This window comes from Zingiber officinale, chromosome 6B (assembly GCF_018446385.1).
Source record: "Zingiber officinale cultivar Zhangliang chromosome 6B, Zo_v1.1, whole genome shotgun sequence".
Lineage (NCBI taxonomy): Eukaryota > Viridiplantae > Streptophyta > Magnoliopsida > Zingiberales > Zingiberaceae > Zingiber > Zingiber officinale.
In genome coordinates, this window is record NC_055996.1 from 57483075 (window position 1) to 57507678 (window position 24604).

The following is a 24604-nucleotide window of genomic DNA, read 5'->3' on the forward strand; positions in this document are numbered from 1 at the left end:
TACGATAGGGACCGAGAGGAGGAATTGGTTTTGGTCTCCCGATAAAATTAAGCATCCCGTGTTCGCCCCGAACACACAACTTAATTTTATCAATGATAATTCATTCCACTAGAGAACTATCATTGAACTACCGCACCAATCCCAAATTACATTTTGGGCTCCTTCTTATTATGAGTGTGTTAGTCTCCGTGTTTAAGATATCGAATGTCCACTAATTAAGTGAGTTCGACAACTCATTTAATTAATATCTAAGTCCAAGAGTAGTACCACTCAACCTTATTATCATGTCGGACTAAGTCCACTGCGAGGGTTTAACATGACAATCTTTATGAGCTCCTCTTGAGGACATTATCAACCTAGTATCACTAGGACACAGTTTCCTTCTATAATCAACAACACACACTATGAGTGATACCATTTCCCAATTTATCGGGTTTATTGATTCATCGAACTAAATCTCACCCATTGATAAATTAAAGAAATAAATATCAAACATATGTGCTTGTTATTATATTAGGATTAAGAGCACACACTTCCATAATAACTAAGGTCTTTGTTCCTTTATAAAGTCAGTATAAAAGGAACGACCTCAAATGGTCCTACTCAATACACTCTGAGTGTACTAGTGTAATTATATAGTCAAGATAAACTAATACCTAATTATACTACGACTTTCTAATGGTTTGTTCCTTTCCATTCTGGTCGTGAGCTACTGTTTATAATTTATAAGGTACCGATAACATCATCTTCTGTATGTGACACCACATACTATGTTATCTACAATATAAATTAAATGAACAACTACAAACAAATGTATATAATTAGACCAAATGTGATTCTTTATTCATAATGAATGTTTACAAAGCTTAGGCTCTCAGTATACACTCCAACAATTCCATCTTTTGTCTTTCCTGGCATATCAAGTAATGTACCTATCAAACTTTTGCAAACGTTTTTCTCTATGTGCATCACATCAAGAACATGTCGAACATGCAGATCTTTCCAATACTCAAGTTCAAAGAATATCGATTTTTTTTCCAGCAGGACTTACCATCATTTTCCTTTGATTGAAGATTTGCTCTAATTTTTCCCCATCGACATGTAATTCCTTCTACTTTTTTTAAAACTTCATCACTGCTTAGTGGTTTTGGGGCCATAGTAAAGTCTTGCATCCCATCAATGCCTTCTTCTGCCTTCGATAAGGATGATCTCTACGAAGAAACTGCCTATGACCTGTAAATGACATTTTTTTACTATGCTTCAACCTTTTTGCACAAGTTTTCTCACCACATATAGGGCATGCTTGATATCCTTTTACAGTGCATCCTGCCAGGTTTCCATATGCCGGAAAATCATTAATTGTCCACAATAGGACAGCTCTAAGCAAAAATCTTTCTTCTCGGTGTGCATCATATGCCTCAACACCAACTTCCCATAATTCTTTTAAATCATCAATCAAAGGGGCCAAGTACACATCAATGTCATTTCCCGGCTATTTAGGACAAGAAATCAACAACGTGAGCATCATATATTTTCTCTTCATACACAACCATGGAGGAAGGTTATAAGTGATCATTATAACTGGCCAACAACTATATGTAGAACTCATCAAACTATGAGGATTGATCCCATCAGCTGCTATGGCCAACCTTAGATTTCTTGTCTCAGAAGCAAAATTTGACCAATTATGATCCACAAGTCTCCAACAAGGTGCATCAGCTGGATGTCACATATAGGCATCACATACTCTTTTATTAGCATGCCAAATTAACTCCTTAGATATTTCCTTGCTCCGAAACATTCTTTGAAATCTAGGAATAGGAGGAAAGTACCATAAAATTTTTGCAGGGACTCCTTCAATTATCTTAGAATTCTTGGCCAACTTCCACCTTGACAACCCACAAGTAGGACAATCAGTAAAATCCTCATACTCCTTCCAGTATAAGACACAATCATTAGGGCAAGCATGTATTTTCTTATAAGTCATCCCCATTGCACATAAGCTTTTCTTTGCATCATATAAAGATAAAGGCAATTCATTGTCAACGGGAAGCATTTCTCCAAACAAGACAAGTAGTTCAGTAAAACTATTATCACTCTAGCTGTATTTTGCTTTCAAGTTATATAATTGCACAATTGCAGATAACTTTGAAAATTTAGTACACCCAACATACAGGGGTTTCTCAGCATCCCAAGTAATTTTATAAATTGATCTGGATTCTCTGAACTTTCATATGCAGCGTGTACCATATCTATAGGTTTATCAGCAAAATAGTTTTCACTTTCTCCAGCTGCATCATTCTCTTTCTTTAAATCTCCTAATACAGATTCTTCCCCATGCCATATCCATTTTTTGTATGTTAAGTCTATACCATTACAGTACACATGTGCCCTTATGCTGTTAATATTATTGTTCCATAGATTGTCACATTTCGTACAAGGACAAGGTATACTAGTAGGATTAGTAGCATGTTGCAGCGCAAATTGCAAGAAAGATTCTAGTCCAAGTTCAAACTCATGTGATAATCTATCCTTTGCCATCCATGCCTTGTCCATTTGGTTGTACTAATGAATCTAAAATCAATCAAAAATATCAAGACAATTACAACAATGAGCCAAAATTCTTAATCCATCATTATACAAATAAATTAACTATGCGGGTCCTCCAAGAAACCAACTACGCTTACCAAGAAAAGGATACGAATAAATTTCATAAACTAGAAACCAACTACTTCATCATTATACCAATAAATTTTAAACCAGAAACCAACTACTTGATCATTATACCAATAAATTTCTAAACCAGAAACCATGACATATCAGTGAAAAGAATTAGCCTAGACATAAAAGAAACTTGATAGTTCAAGGATTACATAAAACCAACTTAGCAACAGGAACTAACAACTCCTCGATCTATCAAACAAAAATGATAAAATCAACTCAAAGTAGTGTTTGAGGAACTTCATCAAACACATTGCATGCATCAATCAATTAATACTTGCAAATAAGAAATCAAGAAGATGAAACTATCGAAGATGAGGAAGAAATTCAGTAGCGATGATGTATAAAGGAAAAATTACCGGAATGTGAAGAAGGACTCGAGCGGTGGCAGTGAATGCTGGACCGGAGATGGATGAAGCAAAAACTATTGGAATGCGAAGAAGGCCTCCTCTTCTCAACCAAATGGAGGAGTTGGAGGAGATGCGGTGTGGTTGGACGGAGAAGCAAGTTCGTCGTGTCTTGATCCTGATCGGGAGAGGAAGGGGCGTCGGATGTTTAGGTTTAGGAAGGGGGAAGAGGGAGATGAGGTTGAGAGAGATGGTCGGAGGTTTAGGTTTAGGCTGAGAGAGATGGTCGGATGGTCGGAGGTTTTAGGTTTAGGTTTACGCGAGAGAGATGGTCGCGCGGAGGAAGGGGCGGGATATAGATTTAGGTTTGGAGGGAACTTCACAGTGTAAAATTTTGGCTTTGAGGGAAAATTAAAATATTTTATTTTGGTTCATTAACACCAAATTTTAAAAACCGCTGTTAAAATCGGAGTCTATTAACGAAAAAAAGGCCGCTCATAGACATCGCCTAAAAAACCGATGTCTATGAGCTAAAATCTGCGCTCATAGACATCGATTTTTGGAAAAATCGGTGTAAAATACTCAAAGACATCGGTTTTTGCTTAAAACCGTTGTTGTTCCACTGATGTCTATGATGGATTTTGTTGTAGTGCTCGGAGACAAAGCAGGACGGCGACACTGTGAAGTTCACCCGGGTGCGACTGCTGAAGCCCAAGGAGGTGTTGTTGCTCGGCCAGGTTTACTGGTTGATCACCTCCCAAGGTCCCAACACGTAGGATTTTGAATTTGCGATCTTGGATTTCTTGCTTTATGGGCTATAGTGTGAGGCATTTTAGCGATCGGCCAGAAGCTACGCAGGCGATCATGCAGAGAAAGCAGAACAAGCTCAAGAAATACCAGGCTGAATCATGCAGAGGACAGCTGCAAGAAGAGGAACACAGGAAACCTGAAGCTGCTGGAGAGGCACAGCAGGAGGATTCAGAGAACAACCCTCAAGTTTGTGTTCTTTGCTGTGATTTAGGTGGCGAGGGAGGACAGAAACCAGCAAAAGAACAGCACACAAGCAGCGACACCAAGAGGCAGACACTAATTTTGATGCACGTCCGCACCTATATATATATATATATTTCCTTAATTAAATAGGGTTAAAATTGGATTTCAATATAGGAGATAATTGGAATGTAAAACTATTAAAATTGACCTAATTAAATGTATTGAGTAAAATAATAATAAAATAAAGGATAATTAATAGAGAAATAAGTGTATATGAATTAATAGAGATTATAGGAATTTTTTGGAATTTATTGGAATTTTCTAGAATTTTAAAATGAATATTGAGATATTTTATAGGAATAAATGGGTTAGACTTTTCTAAAGTTTATTTGGAATACCTGCGGGACTTAAGAAACGCGCTTGTGCGCGATTTGTTTGCTGGCACTGTAGACCTGGCAAAAGTCAGCTTCTTTAATATGGATTGCTTTTTAACAAAAGCTCAGCTCATCCACGTTAAGCTCTCTCCGCACAAACAGTATAGACGAAGCTAGGGCACGATACGCGACTTCCTTCCTCCTCGCACAGCTCACCTCTAGATCGTGCCCCTCAGATCTCTCTCGGCAACCCGTCGAAGCTTCAGCTAGGGCACGAAGCTTCCAGATCGTGCCCCTCGGTTCTCTCTCGGCAACCCGTCGAAGCTTCTGCTAGGGCACGAAGCTTCCAGATCACAGCCCCTCGCCGCCTCGCGCGATCTCTCTCGGCAACCCGTCGAAGCTTCTGCTAGGGCACGAAGCTTCCAGATCGTGCCCCTCGCCGCCTCGCGCGATCCCTCTCGGCAACCCGTCGAAGCTTCTGCTAGGCACGCCCCTCACCGCCTCGCGTCTGTGCGCACAACCCCTCTCTGTAAGCCGGATGAGCTTTGTTCATCTCTGTGATCTCGAATGCTTGATTTTTTCCATCTCTGTTTTTGAAGAAATATGCACATAAGAGTGTTCTGTTTTTATGGATTTCATAAGTTATATCTGTGTGTTTTTGTCCTGGTTACATGCGTGAATAGCATGTTTAGAGACCCAGCAGTTTATAACTATCTAAATAGCATGTTTAGAGATTTATAAAAATATGAGTGATAGCCATATTGCCTGTTCCAATTCATGATTTTCCCCTTGACTACGATGCCCTTCTGTAAATGTTTTCCAAATGTCCATTCTTCTTATCCATTGGCTAAAAATCTTACAAAGCTTAATATTAACAACTATGTTTAGCAACTTGACAGTCAAAAAAATATGCACATAAGAGTGTTCTATTTTTATGGATTTCATAAGTTATATCTGTGTGTTTTTGTCCTGGTTGCATGAGCTTGAAGTATACATTTACAATATTTTTTCTGTTTATTTGATAATGATATGCAGAATTTCATTTCATCTACATCTGAAATTTCTTAGCAATGGGTGAAAATCATGGTGAAGATCAGTTATACATTCCTTAAGTTGCAGATGATCGAAAGCCAAAATATGGGATGGAATTCTCATCAATAGATGAGGCATTTTCATTCTATAACCAATATGCATGCGAATCTGGATTTAGTGCAAGGATAAATAGTAGCAAGAAAAATAAGATAACAAATGAGGTTGCGTGGAAAACATTTGTATGCTTTAAATAAGGGCATACGGATTATCAACGGAATAAACAAGCAAAGGGTGATCAACGTACAAGGGAAAGAACACGTGGTGAAGTTAGAACTGGTTGTAAGTCAAAGATTTCACTTGTCAAGAAACAAACTGGATCTGCATGGGTTGTCACTAATTTCACGGAAGGTCATAATCATCCACTATCGACTCCTTCAAAGGTGCATTTGTTACGTTCACATCGTCATGTTTCAACAGCAAAAAAAGCATTGACTCAACGGTTTTCAGAGGCCAATGTGCCAACTTGCCAACAAATGCGATTATTGGAGATAGAATATGGAGGGACCGAGCAAGTAGGTTGCACAGAAAGAGATATCAGAAATTTTGAAAAAGAGCTAAGGGATGAAGAAAAGGGTATCGATGCTGAAACACTAATCGAGCTATTTGCATCTGAGAAAGAGAAAAATCCAGCTTTTTTCTTTGAATACCTTACTGATTCAGATAACAGATTCAGTAGATATTTTTGGGCTGATCATGTATCAAGAACGGCATATAGTGTATTCGGTGATGTGGTTGTATTTGATACAACATATAACACCAACAAATATGGGCTGATTTTTGCACCATTTGTAGGAGTGAATCATCATCACCAGACAATTATTTTTGATTGTGGCTTTATAAGTGATGAGAAAACTGAATCTTTTGTGTGGATGCTTAACAAGTTCATAGAAGTCATGCCTAAAGGTGCACCAAATGTGATCATCACTGATCAAGATCCTGCTATGACAAAAGTCATTGCTCAAGTTTTTCCTCAAACAGTGCACCGATATTGTTTATGGCACATACTGAACAAATTTCCAGAAAAATTACATCCTTTGACTTTTCGTGACTACTATCAAAGTATAAATAATGTTATTAGAAATTCTATTACACCTGATGAATTTGAGAATTCATGGCAAGAGGTTATCAAGTGTGCCAACTTAGAGAAAAATGATTGGTTATCTTTGATGTATGAATTGCGACATAAGTGGGTGTCAGCTTATTTTAGCCATGTATTTTGTGCTGGAATGTCAAGTAGTCAGAGATCTGAAGGCTCCCATGCATTTTTCAAGAGATATGTTTCAAATAAAAATTCATTGATGGACTTTATCACCCGTTTCAATAGGGCACTGAGACACCAAAGACATAATGAGTTAGTTACAGATCATATTGATATGAATGAGCATCCTAGGATTAAGACAAATTGGCCAATGGAAACTCAAATGGTTAACTTGTATACGAAAAAGAAATGGGTGGAGTTTCAATGTGAAATGAGTGAAAGTCATGGTTATTATGTTCAACAAGTATCTATGGGAGTTGACTCAGTGGTTTATCATGTGATGAATTTTCAAAGTTCTTCTTCCTCTAAACCAAGGGTGCTCACGCATGACAAACAGAGGGATAACATATCCTGTAGCTGTAGGAAATTTGAGTTTGATGGCATTTCATGTAGGCATATGTTAGCTTTTTTTTGTATCAACCAAGTATTTCATTTGCCTGATAAATATATACTCAAACGATGGACACGAGATGCAAAGGTTGGAGCAATATATACTTTGGGGGTGTAAAATTTTATTGATGATCCAGATAGGGTTTTGATGTCAAGACACTCAAGGTTATCTTATAAAGCTTCAGTATTAATTGATGATGCATCTTTGACTGATGAGGGGACAAACTTCTTGGATGAGCAATTGGATTGTATTTACAGTAAAATTCAAGAGATGAACATTAGTAAAAAATGTGACAATAGAGGTCAAAGGAAGAAATCTATGGATGAGTCCCCTAATATTATTGATCCTTCTTTAGTAAGAACAAAGGGATGTGGGAAGAGATTGAAATCATCAAAGGAGAAGTCAACCTCAAAGTCCCGGTTATGTCGTGGATGTGGGCATCGAGGTGTGTCACATGACAAGCGCAATTGTCCTATTTTACAGCAAGGGTATGTGTCGATTAATTCTCCATTTGTATGCTAATTTTATTTGCAAAATCATTATCTTTTAATAATTGTGTACATTTGACATGGTGTTGATTGTCAGATCAACTTTGGATAATCATCATTACAGCGATGATGACACATATGAAGAAGAATTGGCATCTATAGCAGGCAAGTACTATCAAAGTTTAATTTAAAGTTAGTGGTTGATTGATTAAGATATTAAAATTAATAATTGTCTTTATTATTGTAGGTTCTACCAATATTCGTTAGCAAATAATTCAATGGGTCCTCTAAATCTCAATGCATTTTATCTAACAGCAAGCCAGGTATACATCATTCTACAATTGATTTGCCCAATATTTTTTTTTTACAAGGATTAAATATTTGGCAATATTTAGCTTATGTTTTTCCTCTTGATTGAGTTGGTGATGCAGAAACAGAAATTAATGGTTGACTGATTGAGGTGCAACACCTAAATCTAAAGCTGCATTACCTAAAGGTGGAGAAGATGATGACGTACCAGACCTAGTGCGTGGAGAGACATTTGAACAGTTTCATACGTTTCATATTTCAGCATGCTGTTTTGAACTCTTAAGCATTTCTGTAACTGTTTAAACAAGTTTCATACTTTTTATATTTGAGTAGGCTATTGGGAACTCTTTAAGTATTTTCGTATCTGTTTAAACAAGCTTCACTGTTGTCAGTCATTGCAAATTTATTTTGAGACTAGTACATTTACAAGCTTCGTTCATATTTTTGTTGATATCTGCTTCATGTTTTTATTGGTCTCTGCTTTGTCCATGTCTGAAAGCATATCTATTGCTTTGTTATGCTTCTTCAGTTTCTTATATTTTATTTTCATGTTATAGTCAGTTGCTCTGTTAGCATTTGCCAGGTCTCAAAGCTGCATTACCTTTGTCAGGTCTCTGCTTTGTTGCTTTGTTATGCTTCTTTAGTTGCTCTGTTAGCATTTGCAAGTCCCATTGACAATATCGTATATCAGAAATAGAACCAGTAAATGAAGATGTTTGTTCTTGCAAAAATGTCTATTTTTTATTTGGTCATATAAGATGAAAATAAGATCTAAGATATATGCAGTCATTTGTTGCAGCAAGGGAGAAGCTAGCAGCAAACCTACTTTTTTCAGCAAGATGCATGTCTTGTTCTACTTTTTTCATATCTGTTGCTTTGTCTCAAAGCTGCATTACCTTTGTCAGGTCTCTGCTTTGTTGCTTTGTTATGCTTCTTCAGTTGCTCTGTTAGCATTTGCAAGCCCCATTGACAATATCGTATATCAGAAATAGAACCAGCAAATGAAGATGTTTGTTCTTGCAAAAATGTCTATTTTTTTATTTGGTCATATAAGATGAAAATAAGATCTAAGATATATGCAGTCATTTGTTACAGCAAGGGAGAAGCTAGCAGCAGACCTACTTTTTTCAGCAAGATGCATGTCTTGTTCTACTGGTTATATTTGGTGATATTCGATTTCCATGCAGATCATACCTACAGCGCTCGATATATAGTGGGTATTTATCTGAGGATTATATTAAAGTGAATGGATCCATGAAGAGATGTTTAGTGATACAAAGTATGTTGATTATATTAAATATCAAATCATAATTAGTATTCTATGGTATTTATCTGTTTCTTTTTATACTAAATTTATTTTCTTTTATTTACTTATTTTGAGTAGATGATCAATCCTGCCTACCTAACCTATTGAATATAGTGGGTGGAAGCAATCAACTAAAAAATGACAACAATAATTGATAAATCAAGATCACAAGAAGAGGAAGAAAAATGCTTTATAGTGTTCGGCTGCTTGGATCTTGGGTGGTCTCAAAAGACTGCTTTCCAGAAAATTCATGGGAGTGTAGTGCTCTCTGTTAGAAGCCAACCACATGATCATATGTTTCAAAAACATAGCAGATGGGTTCGTGGAGAACTGCTTGAATTGGAGTTCCATAATCTCCTTTCCCTTTGTCCAAATCAAGGTGGTAAGCTAAGACACCTACATCTCAACGACAACTTTTGGTTTGCATTTTGTGCGACCATCAGTTGGGTAAAGCTGCACTTTCTGAGGAGTTATCTTTGGAAATCACTTGGAGATGGAGCGATAACGGAAAGTTCACTACCAAATCTGCCTATCTGCAGCCTCTTATTTTGGGCAGGTGGGCATATAGCAGGGTGGATTCCAATCGCAACACCTACAGTGAAAGTTTTGGCTTTGGTTAATCTTTTGGTGGCGAGCAAATCTGCACCAGAAGGAAGTCCAAATTCTGGACTTCAACTACGACTCATGTGACGACCAGGTAGTGGAAACTTGGCTCCAAGTTGCTAAAAGGCACATCTAGGTTGGTGGGAAGCTTGGTAGGGTTGGGCATTTGCCCAGTCAACAAAGTGGAGGATCTTATATACAATTTTCTCTTCAATACCATTTCATACATGTCTCTTCAATATACAATTTTCTTATAATTTCAGTTCATGATTATAACCATCAAGCAAACATATAGATTGTTCTTGCAAAAACTATTAGCATTAACAATATTTTGATGTAAATCATTAATTCTCAAGGTGCATAGCAACTCTACCATAGCAACAAATAACATCATGATCATTTTAATTTTGATACAACACTTGCAACTACTCAAAATAAAATTAGTGTTTGAAATTCAATTCATATAACAACTTGAAACAACATGCCTAATCATCATCATTATCATCACTGATCATAAGAGAATCCAACTGACGTTCTAGCTCTTTCAATGTATCTTTCAACTTAATAATTTTTTCAGCTTTTGAAAGTTTTCTCTCTAAATTTGAACTTGACCTTGAACTTGAAGTTGCACATGATATTTCATTTCGACTTGGTGCAAAGGAAGTTGGTGCAGATTTTTTATCTAAGTATGCCTCAAAAGCTTTTTCTGCCTCCTCTCTACTTTTGAAAGATTTGTATATAGCGCCCTTAAAGCGAATAACATGATTAGAAGCTTCTACCCATGTTTCATAAATTCCCGGTTGAAGTCCAACAAATACAACATATGTTTTTCCCTACATTTAAAACAACATTTAGAATCTTATAAAGACAATATATTAGAACTTAAATGAAATGATTACCATGGATTGGATATAAAGAGTCAAAGTTTTTCAAGTTTCTTGTAAAATGTAGAACCAAAAGAATATAAGTTATCAAAGAAAAAATACTGAAATCCAAATGAAACATGTCAACTTTAGAGGAATTTCATAAATAACCGATAGGTATAATATTGATACAACTGATAGACAAAACATAACCTTTTCCACCTTATACAATTTAATTTCCAACATCTCAAATCCAAATAAAGTTGCATGGTATTAGTTTCAATTTAACATTTCACTATTATTAACTGAAATTAAAGCAGTATATTATGACCAACTTATTAATGGTTAAATTATAGATAGACTAGTGCCATTAGAAAAATGTAATTATATACAACGATCCATGTTGAATTTCTTGGAAACACTAGTGGTTATTATAGATACAACAAATAGAAGACAAGATTTGGATCCTACTCTTATAAGGTGCAAGGATTTGCAATATGGCTATCACTCATATTTTTATAAATCTCTAAACATGCTATTTAGATAGTTATAAACTGCTGGGTCTCTAAACATGCTATTCACGCATGTAACCAGGACAAAAAGACACAGATATAACTTATGAAATCCATAAAAACAGAACACTCTTATGTGCATATTTCTTCAAAAACAGAGATGGAAAAAATCAAGCATTCGAGATCACAGAGATGAACAAAGCTCATCCGGCTTACAGAGAGGGGTTGTGCGCACAGACGCGAGGCGGTGAGGGGCGTGCCTAGCAGAAGCTTCGACGGTTTGCCGAGAGAGATCGCGCGAGGCGGCGAGGGGCACGATCTGGAAGCTTCGTGCCATAGCAGAAGCTTCGACAGGTTGCCGAGAGAGATCGGGCGAGGAGGCTAGGAAGCTTCGACGGGTTGTCGAGAGAGATCACGCGAGGTGGCGAGGGGCTGTGATCTGGAAGCTTCGTGCCCTAGCAAAAGCTTCGACGGGTTGCCGAGAGAGAACCGAGGGGCACGATCTGGAAGCTTCGTGCCCTAGCAGAAGCTTCGACGGGTTGCCGAGAGAGATCCGAGGGGCATGATCTGGAGGTGAGCTGTGCGAGGAGGAAGTCGCGTATCGTGCCCTAGCTTCGTCTATACTGTTTGTGCGGAGAGAGCTTAACGTGGATGAGCTGAGCTTTTGTTAAAAAGCAATCCATATTAAAGAAGCTGACTTTTGCCACGTCTGCAGTGCCAGCGAACAAATCGCGCACAGGCACGTTTCTTAAGTCCCGCAGGCTAACAACATTGTATATATATATATATATATATATATATATATATATATATATATATATATATATATATATTTCCTTAATTAAATAGGGTTAAAATTGGATTTCAATATAGGAGATAATTGGAATGTAAAACTATTAAAATTGACCAAATTAAATGTATTGAGTAAAATAATAATAAAATAAAGGATAATTATTAGAGAAATAAGTGTATATGAATTAATAGAAATTATAGGAATTTTTTGGAATTTATTGGAATTTTCTAGAATTTTAAAATGAATATTGAGATATTTTATAGGAATAAATGGGTTAGACTTTTCTAAAGTTTATTTGGAATACCCAATTAAAGTGATAGTTGATTGAAATATAAACCTAGGCTTTAATCGTTTAACCTAAGTTTTATTACTTCTTCCATCGTCCGTCGATTCTTTCTTCTCCACCTCGTGCGTTTCGCCATCTCCACCACCACGCGTCGACGAAGACCAAGGCCGACTGCTGCCAACACCCTATCACTTCCTACGTCTGTTTTCGGCCATCGCTCCTCACTCGCATGTCCCTCCCCACGTGCCAACAGCCACAGTTTCCATCGCGAGAAGGATCGCACTACTCGGAGCAACACATGCGACCACCGGCCTCCCTGTGCACGACATCCACAGCCTCCCTCTTCCGGCGAACCAACAACTACCAGCCAGCAACTTCAGAAGCTGTTGGACAGCGGTTGCGCACACGCCGTTACCGCCCAAGGAGGAATCACCGACGCCCAAAACCACATAGCCACAGCCGCCTAATCGTCGGAGCTCCTACACTCGCCAACTTCCACGGGTAGCAGCCACTATTGGCCAACATTGGAGGCCGGCAAATGCAGCCTAAGCGTGGACAGCAGTCACCGATTGCTATCCACCTCGCTACTTCACGAGCAGTCCCTGCTTGCGTCCCAGCTGCCGAGGAAGAGAAGGGAACGATAACGGATTTTTATTGATTTCTATTAAGCTAATTACTTTTCTTTGATTAAGCAATATATTGGTTGATTAATTAATTAATCCACTAGTATTAATTGAGTTAATTAAAGGTGTTTAATCAATTGGTAGGTTTAATATTTGTTAAATTAATTGAATCGATTTCATTAATTGAGTAATTGGTGTGATATGTTTAATAAAGTAGATTATTTGATTTAATTGGCTTAGATGTGAACAAATAGTAATCTGGTCACTTAATGAGTTAATCCACAAGTTATAAATATGGTTAGTTGACCTAACCACAAAGAATTCAAATTACTAAGTTGAAGATAAACTAATAAGTTTATTAATTAATCAATAGGGTTTGATTATTGATTAATAGACTTTTAGGTTCCCTGTATCCTATATTTGTAGGATTTGAGCTCAATGTGATCTCACAGACTTGAAGACGATTTAGGCACGCTACATCGAGGTGGATAGATCCTACTTGTCTTTTGAGAGCTTTGATTAGAGTGTATGATTATTTACTATCATGTTTTGATTAGGTCGTAGTTACTCGCTTGCCTTAAATCTATCCTATATTACTCCTGAGTTTAATACCTTATTGTTTGCCCTTACATGTTGACCTATTGTTAATAGCTATGCAGTCTTGATTATTATTCATGATTATGTTTATATATATGTATGATATTACCAAATTCTAGTCTAGTTATAAGCTTATGTTTGTACATTTATATTATAGTATGGTCTTATTCTTTGGCTCGTACTTATAGGTCACTAATATTGTATGTAGCATAATTGTATACTGGTGTGAGGGCATATATTTTAATGAGATTATACTAACCTATACTTGATAGAAATCACTCCTTAATGGAGGGGTAGTGTATTCCATTAGGCTATTCCCTTCAGATAAACCTTTAGGATTACTTGATCTTGACCCCGTTGTTTATTATATATGTGATAATACCATGGAATTAGTTGAGATATTAATACTAGATGACTAGTAATTTGGGGACCTGATTATCTATTTTTTGCCTATATATTAGTGGGATTATAACATAGTATCGAATACCAAGTATCGTAGTAGACCCTTACTTGTTATATAGGCTCATGCCTATACATTAGTAAGATTATACCATAGTGTAGCTAGTATTTCGAGAATTCTACTAGACATTTGGTTGTTATATCCTGTCAACCATTATCTCCCATTCATGATTAAGAGAGTCATCAGCGATCGTTAGTATATCATGTCAACCATTATCTCTCATTCGTGATTTATAAAGTCGTCAGCAATCGTTAGTATATCCTATCAACCATTGTCTTCCATTCATAGTTGAGAGAGTCGTTAGCGACTATTAATATATCTTGTCTCCCATGCATGGTTGAGAAAGTTGCTAGTGACCATTGGTATATACCTTGTCTGCCCAACGGACCATCTATGGTAGAGCATTCTCCCACAGATAGTGACTAGTAACATACCTTGACTGCCCACAGAACCATCCGTAGTAGAGCCTTCTCCCACAATGATATCTATCTCATATTATCCGTCCACGGGACCATCCATGGTAGAGTGATTTCCCATATACAGTAACTAGTTATTCACCCTGACTGTCCATGAGACCATCCATGGTAGAGCATTTCTCCTACAATCAGTATTTGTTATGTGTTTGTTATATGTCGGTCAAGCATTTGTTTGTGCAGGTTTGGATGTACTATATGTACTCCTGATTTGTTGGTTATACTTGGTTGAACAAATTAGTGAAGTGTTATGTTATTGGTTATACTTTTGGTTAGCTGGTGATATATTAGGACACTTACGTTTGTTAATAAGTACTTCATCTAAGACTATATCTTTTGATCTCTTAATAGTGTTTTATTCATGCACTATTTTCTTATACCCATTGAGTATTTTATACTCACTATCAGTTGGTTTTCTTTGATCCTCTAGGTTAGCAGATAAAGGATGTGTGTCGCTCAAAGGTCCTGGTTGTCAGTTCCGCTCGAGTTGGGTTTCCGTTGAGTTACTTCACTTTATTGTTCCTATTGCTTATGGTTGCAATTTCTTTTTGTATCAGATTTTGAGTATGTTCACATGTACATGTATATATACACATATTATCAATTTTTTTAGCTTGTTATGTTGTCTTTAAGTAATTTGATATTGATTATTTCATATATTGTCACTAGAGGGTACCGTCCATTTTGGAGGACATGTATACCCTCAGGGCATGACAATTTTATTAGTATTAGAGCATGATTCAAGTTCGAAAGTTGGATTTAGTATTTTTGTGATATCGATCTCATTTGATTTATGATTTTTTAAAAGTTTGAGAGAAGGCAAGACGAATGACATCTCTGAGCTATAGGAAGTAAGGTATACCTATGATGATTATCTTACCTTTTGTGTTCACTACTTGGTGTAGGTTATGGTAAGAAAAGTTGAATGTCATAGAAATTGAAGTGTGTTTGGTTAGACTTACTCCCTTCACTTGATTGTGTAATAGTTTCTATATTTGTCTATTAGGTACTCAATAATTTGGTTTACGTGATGGTACTTAGTGAATCAATGCTATTTGCAATCGTGGTTGGAGTCGACCATGGATGTGACCAGTTGACACTTAGGACTTAAACCTGATGCTGAGGATATAGATTCTTCTGTGGCATTAACTAAGATGAAGTTGAAAAGTAGGGATCGTGCCCGTCAACAACCTATTGGAGATTAAGGAACATAGTCTCATAAAATGCCAACAACCATACCGTTCTTGCCACTATCATTCGGGTAATGGATAAGGAATGTCTACTTATACTATCCCGGGCAATTGAGGATTGATATATCTTCTTCCATGAGGATTTTGACCATGAATCCTCATACATATTTAGATAACCTCGAAGGTACATTTGAGTACATGACCCACAATAATGTAGAGATGGTGAAACTAGTGGTTCATTACGTACGGGACCAGGTCACCACATGGCGGAAGATCATAGATGTCACGCCCCCAAAGGAGTCCCTGCCGACGAAAATCCGGTGACATCTCCCCTGTACCGGTGACAATATGAATCATGAATACATAGCCCTCAGAGCCTCTCAATCCTCAGCGAATATAGCCGAAACAATACAATAAAGAAAATACACATTCCACGTAGTTTATATTAGTATAGCCTCCGGTTGACTATACATCAAATCACAACCACGCAGTTTCATAAAGATAGCCTCTGGCTAACAACATAAAACGAAAGGAATGCAACGTTATTTAAAACATCGCAGATATATATAATACCTACTCCACTACAATGAGGAAAAACCAACCCACCTAGAAAACCTTCGCAGCGGAAAACGAGGGCAGCATACCCAAAACTCGATATAAGAATCCACGGGTATAAGAACTACACATCACCAGTTTGTTGGTCACATAGCAAGGAAACAAAAGATCAAACATAGAAACCATCATGACATGGAGAGGGGACTAGTAGCTGGAACCTCCTAACGACTTCAACCTGGGATAGGAATAAATCAACGGAGTGAGTTTAATGAATTCAACGGGTATCGAGCAGATATGCATAGTAAAATATAACTATCAGTTATAGTCATGCAGTACAGTCTCCCGAACATTAATAGGTAATGCAAGACTGGACAACGGAAGAAACTGTACTTACCAGGACCTCCTATCCTGACATAAGGGTGTGAACCATACAAACAGATGCAGGATCGTCAAGCCAAATACATAATGTCTCATGTATGCATGTCAATCATATGCAGCCAACAAAATGCAGCATCCACAATGTAGTAAACACACACTAATAAATGCAATCCATGCATATGGTGCATATGACATGGTCACTCCTGACACCAATCAGCCACCGTCATCACGATGATGAGATCGAGTGGGTAAGGCTATGACAACTGTGCACTCTGTCGTCACTACTCTTGAGTGACCGAGTAAACAGGATGCTATCGTAGTACACCTATCCTCCTACACCAACTAAATGGGGGAGCCGAAGCTCTCATCTCCCTATGTCATAGTCAAGAGGAGGGATCCCTGTCCGCTTTCGCGCTGCATCACCACTGACCATGAGCAGCCGAGCGGAGCCCTAATAGAGCAACTGCACATACCTTGCCTGATGTACCACTAACCCATGAGTGGTTGTGTGTGCAGATCATGTAACTGGCGATGTGCTCAACTACAAAGGAGCTAACAATCGCTCAGCATGCAATCATGCAAGATGGTGCATGACACTAAAGCATATAACACTTGACAATATGAGCCTCCATTTAATATGTACCAAAAAGAAAAATGAATCCATAACAATACACTAGGTATCATAATATCTATGTACACATGTCAAGTATAACTAGTAGCAAGTATTGTACCTAGTAATGCATTGTATGCCACTACTTCTATGAACATAAGTACATAAGGCAAGAATCAAGATGGATATAGGCCTAAACACAAATCAGATAAAATAGAGGCATACCTCAGGTATCAAGTAGTGGCATACCAAAGTAAATATAAACATAACAATTACTACTCGCTATAACATACTATGTATATCATAATTACCATATCAAAAAAAGATAAGTCAAAGGTACCCGCCTCGAAAAGGAAATCGTATTAGAAAAATCCCACGATGCCTAACTCGTCCCAGATCCAGGACCTGCAACCAAGTGTAATTTAGCTAATGATATAATTTCCCAAGTTACTAAATTAAGTCCCAAACTAATCCGGGAAAACTCTAGTTAATGATCATTAATTAATCCATAACTATGTGTTTAACGCTTGCTAATCTCATCGGTTGATCAAAGTAGAGTTAGCTCTATCATCCAACCTAAATGATCCAATTAAATCTTGAATCAAAAATTCTTTGATCAACGATTAATTACTAAATCCATCAACCAATCAATTTTTAATCCAGATACCAATTGATTATTCCACTTATCATCAATTAACAAACCAATGAATTTCTTCTACAGCATGACTCAATTTATCCCAATCAAAACATAAATTTGTAATCCAACAGATTACAAATTCGTAACCATCCCGTAATCCCCTTAGGATTTAGTTCTAGCATAATCAGTTCAAAACTCACCCAACTCTAAAATTAGTTCAATCACAACTAGACACAGACTCACCAGAATTTTTTGGAACTCCTATATGGTCTCTGCTGGTGTTGTTGGCCAGAGTAGGTGGTGGTTGGTAAGGGTGACAAGGCTCAGATCCAGCAGCAAAATTTCTCAAATCCAACCGCCGAAAACCCTAAATCAGAGATAGAAATGAGAGCTCACGCGACTCGGATCTAGTGGAGAAGGAAGATTCGTAGGTGAACTCGAGCCCAAGCCAAATCTCCACTACTCGTGCAGCGATCCACTAGAAGAAGGCTGCATCGGTGAGTTGGTAGAGACGACGATGAGGCTGTATGGTTGGCACTCAAATCAGATCAAGGAAGCTGTGAAGGGAATGTGAGGGCAACAATGGGTGATGAGGATGGGAGGCTCAGCCGGCGTGGAGTGAGCGACGCCGGCGAGCTCAACCTCGTCGCACGATTGCAGCGAGAACAGGGAGACAGCGTCAGGAGAAAAGAAAAAAAATGGGAAGAATTAATAGGTTAGGTTACTGTAGCAATGTATAAATACTTAGGTTTTGCTTAATTAAGCCCTAAGTACATTCCTAAATCAACTCCCACTGAATGATTATTCCAAACAGGTTTTTCCCCAGCCTATAAATTCATCCCCTCAAACTACGTCATACGAGCTCTGAAAAATTTCCAGAAAATTACTAAAAATTTCTAAAAAATTCCATTAAGATTATTTGTCCATTACACCTTATTATTATTATTTTGTTATGGTATTTTATAATAGAAGCTATCCTTCGAGGAGTAGAACATCATCTGGGGGATGATTCTAAAATGCTTTTTCAGAGAGTTTCTCTATGTTTGTAGTTCATCTTCAGGAGTTCCTGAATTCTAAGTTGTTTGATCATAGTGTAAAGGATTTCAAGGCGATGGTTAGTCAACTCGCTTAACATCGCTACCACCAAGTAACTCAAGATCTTGGTGTACATGCCCATTCATGTAAGGTTCTGAAGTCTATATTCAGATCGGAATGTTTACCATTTTTTAACTATCCTATCCAAAATTTAAGGTAAAATTTTTTAATAGGGTATCTGATGTGGATGCTCTAAGAGCATTCGCAGCGCGCATCACGTGCTGCAATTAAGAGCATTCACAGAACACATTGCGTGTTACAGTTAAGAGCATTCACAACGTGCATCGCACATTGCTATTATGAGCATTCACAGCATGCATCGTAAGCTGTGGTTATAAGCATTTGCAGCTCTCACCGCGCACTGCGATTAACAACATTTGCAGCGCATAGTGCGCGTTGTAATTAAAATATCATACAATTATCACTAATATTTATTTAAAATATATATTTTAAATTTAAAATTTAGACATTATCATAATTTATCCATCACATAAAAAATAAAAAATTATAAAATACAATCAAAATTAAATACATAATTTTTATTCATCTAATAATTATTTTACAAACTCACAAATTTCTCTAAATCAAGTACAAAAAATCATGAATTTTTAACCATCAAAGATTTTACTGTCAATATTATTTCAACACTACTTTAATCTAATATGCATCCAAGTATTCCACTAGCGACAAGTGTTCATGTCGTTCTCAAGACTTCCATCTTAACCTTCATCTCCAGCTTCATATTTATAATTTGATGTCAAGAAACTATCACCAGCCTCAATGTCTTCATCTCCAACTTTGCTACCCCATCTCCTTCATGAACCATAGTATCCTCATTCTCCTGAGTGAGTAGCATATCACCCCTTGGTGTTTGAAATGGTAAAAGAAACACAAGTCATATTTTCATAGTTATCAAATTGATTTCTAGATTCAATTATGATCGTGCATCCATGCAAAGATTTATCATGCATGTAATAGTTTATCCCGTAGGGACATTTTCTAATCTTTCTTTAGCATTAAAAGCATCATGAATGTGACAACTCAAAATAAAAAAAGCTTAAATGTCCAACCATCTTCACCGGATACATAACTTTCATGCATGGAAGTTAAGGAGAAACCAACCTTTTACATTAGGATACACAATGGTCTGGGCAGTCATGTAGCTTGTAGGGTAATGTAATGGTTGTCTTCCTCTAAATTAGAATATGTTCCAAATTATTGAATCAACTTCTTAAAAATTATATTACCAAATCTGATAGTAGTAAGACCATCCAAATTATATACATTCCTAGGAATGACAAATCTATTGAAACTATTTTAAAATTTGAAAATGTGTCAGCTCCATACAAAATAATAAACAGGATGAATAGAATAATGAAGTGAAAGTAATGAGGATTGAATTAACATATGAGATTTTGATAAAAGATATCAACGAAGAAATGAATCCAATGCCAACCCCTATACAAAAATAAACATGAATTATATATGCTTAAAAAAAAGAAACTGAGGTACCTTAATATAAAGCCATTAACAAAGTTAGATAGAGTATAAAACGATGATTGCAAATTTATTATGAGCAAGATTCCAGTCACATAGAACATTACATGGAAAAAGAGTGCATTAGGGAAATAAATTTTTCATAAGTTTTGGGTTACTAATTCAGTAACTCACTGAGAAGAATTCATATTCAACTAGATTGAAGATTATCTTTAAAAGTAGATGTGATTATAACCTACAGGCATTGAGCCAACAAATATCTTGAGAAACCTCAGTATAAGCACAAGAAAGCTTTGTCCTAAGGAAGCATGACTTTGCATTGATGACATGGTCCTAGAGTAAATAGATTCCATCAACCAGTGAAAAGATACAAATGACGCACAATAAGGGAAATGCATGCTCAAGCCCATGAGCCAACCTATACAAGGAGATAGAGAAATGCATTTCCAACAAAATAAAAATAAAATCACAGGGAGATGCAAAAATTCCTAGCAATTTTTAACATACTAAAAATGAAACATACTGCATCATTTAAAACTGACTCTCCAAATACCAAGGCATATAGATTCACGTCAATACCAAGTTCCTACACAACAAGGAGAAGACATGTAACCATCAGAAATAATGTAAATCAAAGATTAAACACAAGATGAATATAGCAAACTAACAAATTTCCATATATGAAATCTATCTAATCTTAGCTGAGAACAATTAGTAGTTGCATATTCAAGAAAATGGAGATGTAAAGAAGAGGAATCAGATTGATGACTGCCGCTATCACCTCAAAACTGCTGGTGTAGAGCTTGCTCAAGGGCATGTGTAGTACGAGGACCAACATACTGATAATCAAGCTAAGGATCAAGTTGGTCGCCACCATGACAAGGACTACAAACTTAGTGACTCGAGGATGAGCAGCTCACAACTCGTTCCCTATCCTCACACTGTAATAAACAGCCTTTGGTTGTTAGTGAATAATTCATGGAGATTAATACAAGTGCAGTAGTCGTCAAATCTTGCAGCATTGCTCAAGCCGAGCATGATCATGAAGTCCCAGTTCCAGTAATTCACACTGGAATCGATCACACTGTTAGTAAGGAATTGATAAGTTGTATCATCATTGATTACCATATAGATATGACATCGAGTGAGATCTCCGGATATGGGAGGTAGCTTGTGATCGACATGAAACCTTGGACGTACCAAACCTCTAAGCTATGATGAATGTTTGAGTGAAGGGGAAGAGGAAAAGAGGGTGTGGAAGTTGGGGGGTTGACTTACACGAGCATGATGGCTAATGAAATAGTGAGTTTGAAAAAGAGCCAGATGTCGGTGAAGGCCTTGATGAAGAGGTCGGTCCAGGTGGCCTGCAGGAAGGGCTGAGGATGATGTAGAACTAGGTGGAGAGGCTGAGCACCCACTAAGAGATGCTGAGAGTGATGGAGGCGCCAAGGTGTCCAAAGTCAAGGACGAAGACAGTGAGCTAGTAGATGAGGATGTTGAAGAGGAGAACGATGATGGTGATGATGGCCATGGGGTTGATGATGTTCTAGGCCTGCAGAAACCACTGCATTGGGCAGTAAAGGATGAAGGCGATAAGCTGAGGCAAGAGGCTGTGGGAGTAGACCTAGCCCATCTCCGCGATCGTGTCCTACTGGCCAATGGTGCGGAGGAAGGAGTCGGAGAATAGTGAGTTCGATTACCTGATGCTTCTCTCTTCCCTAAACCCTAATCCCTACCTTCTGTACCATGGATCCATCGGAATCGAAATCCTCACCATTCTTTGGTGCCTTCTCGTCTTCGAGGGTAGTGTGAAGGTCACCTCTGCACCAGGGATGAATGAGACTAAGGGCAGAGAGGAAGGCAAAGTCGAAGTCGAAGTCGCGAAGGGTGAAGGGTGAAGGGCCAAGAGCGGCGGCATAGGAAAGGTTTCACAGATTAATTACGCGCATGAGATAGGTTAAAAAAGTACTTTTTTTTATTTTACTTTTAACAGCGCAATTTATGCATGCCATTAATATTTATTTTAGTGGAAAAGATTATTAATATCATTCTTTCTTTTTTATCTACAACGCACTTAATTGGTCACACCATAAAAATTATTATTAACTGTGCACCCTAACTATGCGCCATTAATGACATACTTCGGAAAGTCATATTTGTAGTAGTGGACGTCATGATTTAGGTTTTTGTGTGAGTGGTTCAAGTGAGGAGTATGATTCGCAGGAGGGTTTCTAGCATGAGGATGTTTAGCAGAAAATTAATTAGGGAGACTAGATGTTTCAGCATATAACATTAGAAATTTTTGAAGACTATTAATGACACACATTGCATGCTGTTAATATTTTATAATATTTATTGGCAGCGTACATTTTTGTCTGCTGTCATTTATATATGTATAATAAGTATTAAAAGCACACTCCGCACATTGTTAATATTAAGCTTTAATAGTGCACTCCGTGGGAAAGTTTGTTGATAGTGTACATTTTCTACACGCCATCATTTGTATAAATATTATATTATCCGCAACGCACATAATTGGGTGCCCCATAAAACTATTATTAACGACGCGCTTTAACCGCACTCCGTTGATGATGCGCTACGGTCTTCTCCGTTGAGAAAAAGGATGAATCATTGATAATGTCTAGTAAGTTGAGACAACTTAATATAGAGACCATGTAGAGGATTTGTTAAATCAACTCAAGGACACATAAGTATTCTCTTAGATTACATTAAGATTTGGCTAACATCAGCGTAGAGTAAAAGTTACAGACGATGATATTCCGCATATGGCAAGAATAGTGTGAGTTTTTAGTAATACTGTTTGGGCTTACCAACACACCATCCACTTGCATGGGTCTGACAAGCCTAGTGTCCTTGGGCTATTTGGATCGATTTGTTTTCATTCATAAAGGACACGTTGATACATTCAAGATTGAAGGAGAAGTATATTCCAGACATTACGAAAGGAGCGCTGATATACGAAGTCCAACAAATACACATTTTGGTTATCCTCCATGGAATGTCTCGAATAGGAGGTTTCTAGCAAAGACATTTTCATTGATCCTAAAAAGGGAGAAGCTATGACAAGCTAGGATGTTAGAGCACTTATGGGTGCCTATGGTTGCTTAGCCACTTCAAATTCTGAAATAGTGAATGAGATTCAGGATTAAAGATTGATTTTAGATACATAAATGAGATTCCCTAATTTTTAGATTGGGTGTTCTCGAGACACATCCAATTATAGAAGACCTATATCATGAAACACATCGAGCATAACTTGTGGGTCGTTTGGGAGATACTCATATGTATAAGACCTAAGGTGCCCCTACTAGTAGCATGGTAGAAAGAAAGATATTGTGGACTTTGAAACTCAATGCTTTGTGTGCCAACAAGTGAAAGCAGAATAGCAGAGTTGCACAACGGAAGTATGGTGGGCCCATAACCCACAAAGAGCATTAGAGATCAACAGACGTACACCGGAAGATTATTGTACCTACGTAGGATGGGGAAACATAGTATGATGGATTTTGGAGGGTACATGATTTGATTTGGGTGGTCGTTGACTAATTAACCAAGTTCGACCAGTTTCTATTAACTCTCTAGATAGACTTTAGATTACTTGGTGGAGTTTCCAATGAGTTACATGTACAAATCTTTATTTTTGTGAATAATTTCAGACGAATAGACGGATAGAGCGCACCATTCACTAATTGGAGGACTTACTTTGAGAGTGCAAGATGGACATCAATGGCAAATAGAAGATTATTTATACCTAGTGAATTGCACCCACCACGGTTAGCTAGATAGTAATGTAGGAGTAGCGTAAGCATGATGAGTTCATAACCTGCAGAAAAATAATAATCTACTTTGGAAGTAGATCATGTAGTTTATAAGGGATCCTTACTCCCCAAACGTTAGAAACCTTTGAAGATGCTAGCAGAAATTAGTATAGTAACATATTGGCTAGCCTTAGATGAGGATATCTAAGTGTTGCGACTTAAGTAGGAATTTGGATATCAAATTTTTATTAGTAGAGGAAAATATTTATATATATCCTTAATTAAATAGGGTTGAAATTGGGTTTCAATATCGGAGATAATAGGAATGCAAAACTAATAAAATTCACCTAATTAAATTTATTGAGTAAAATAAT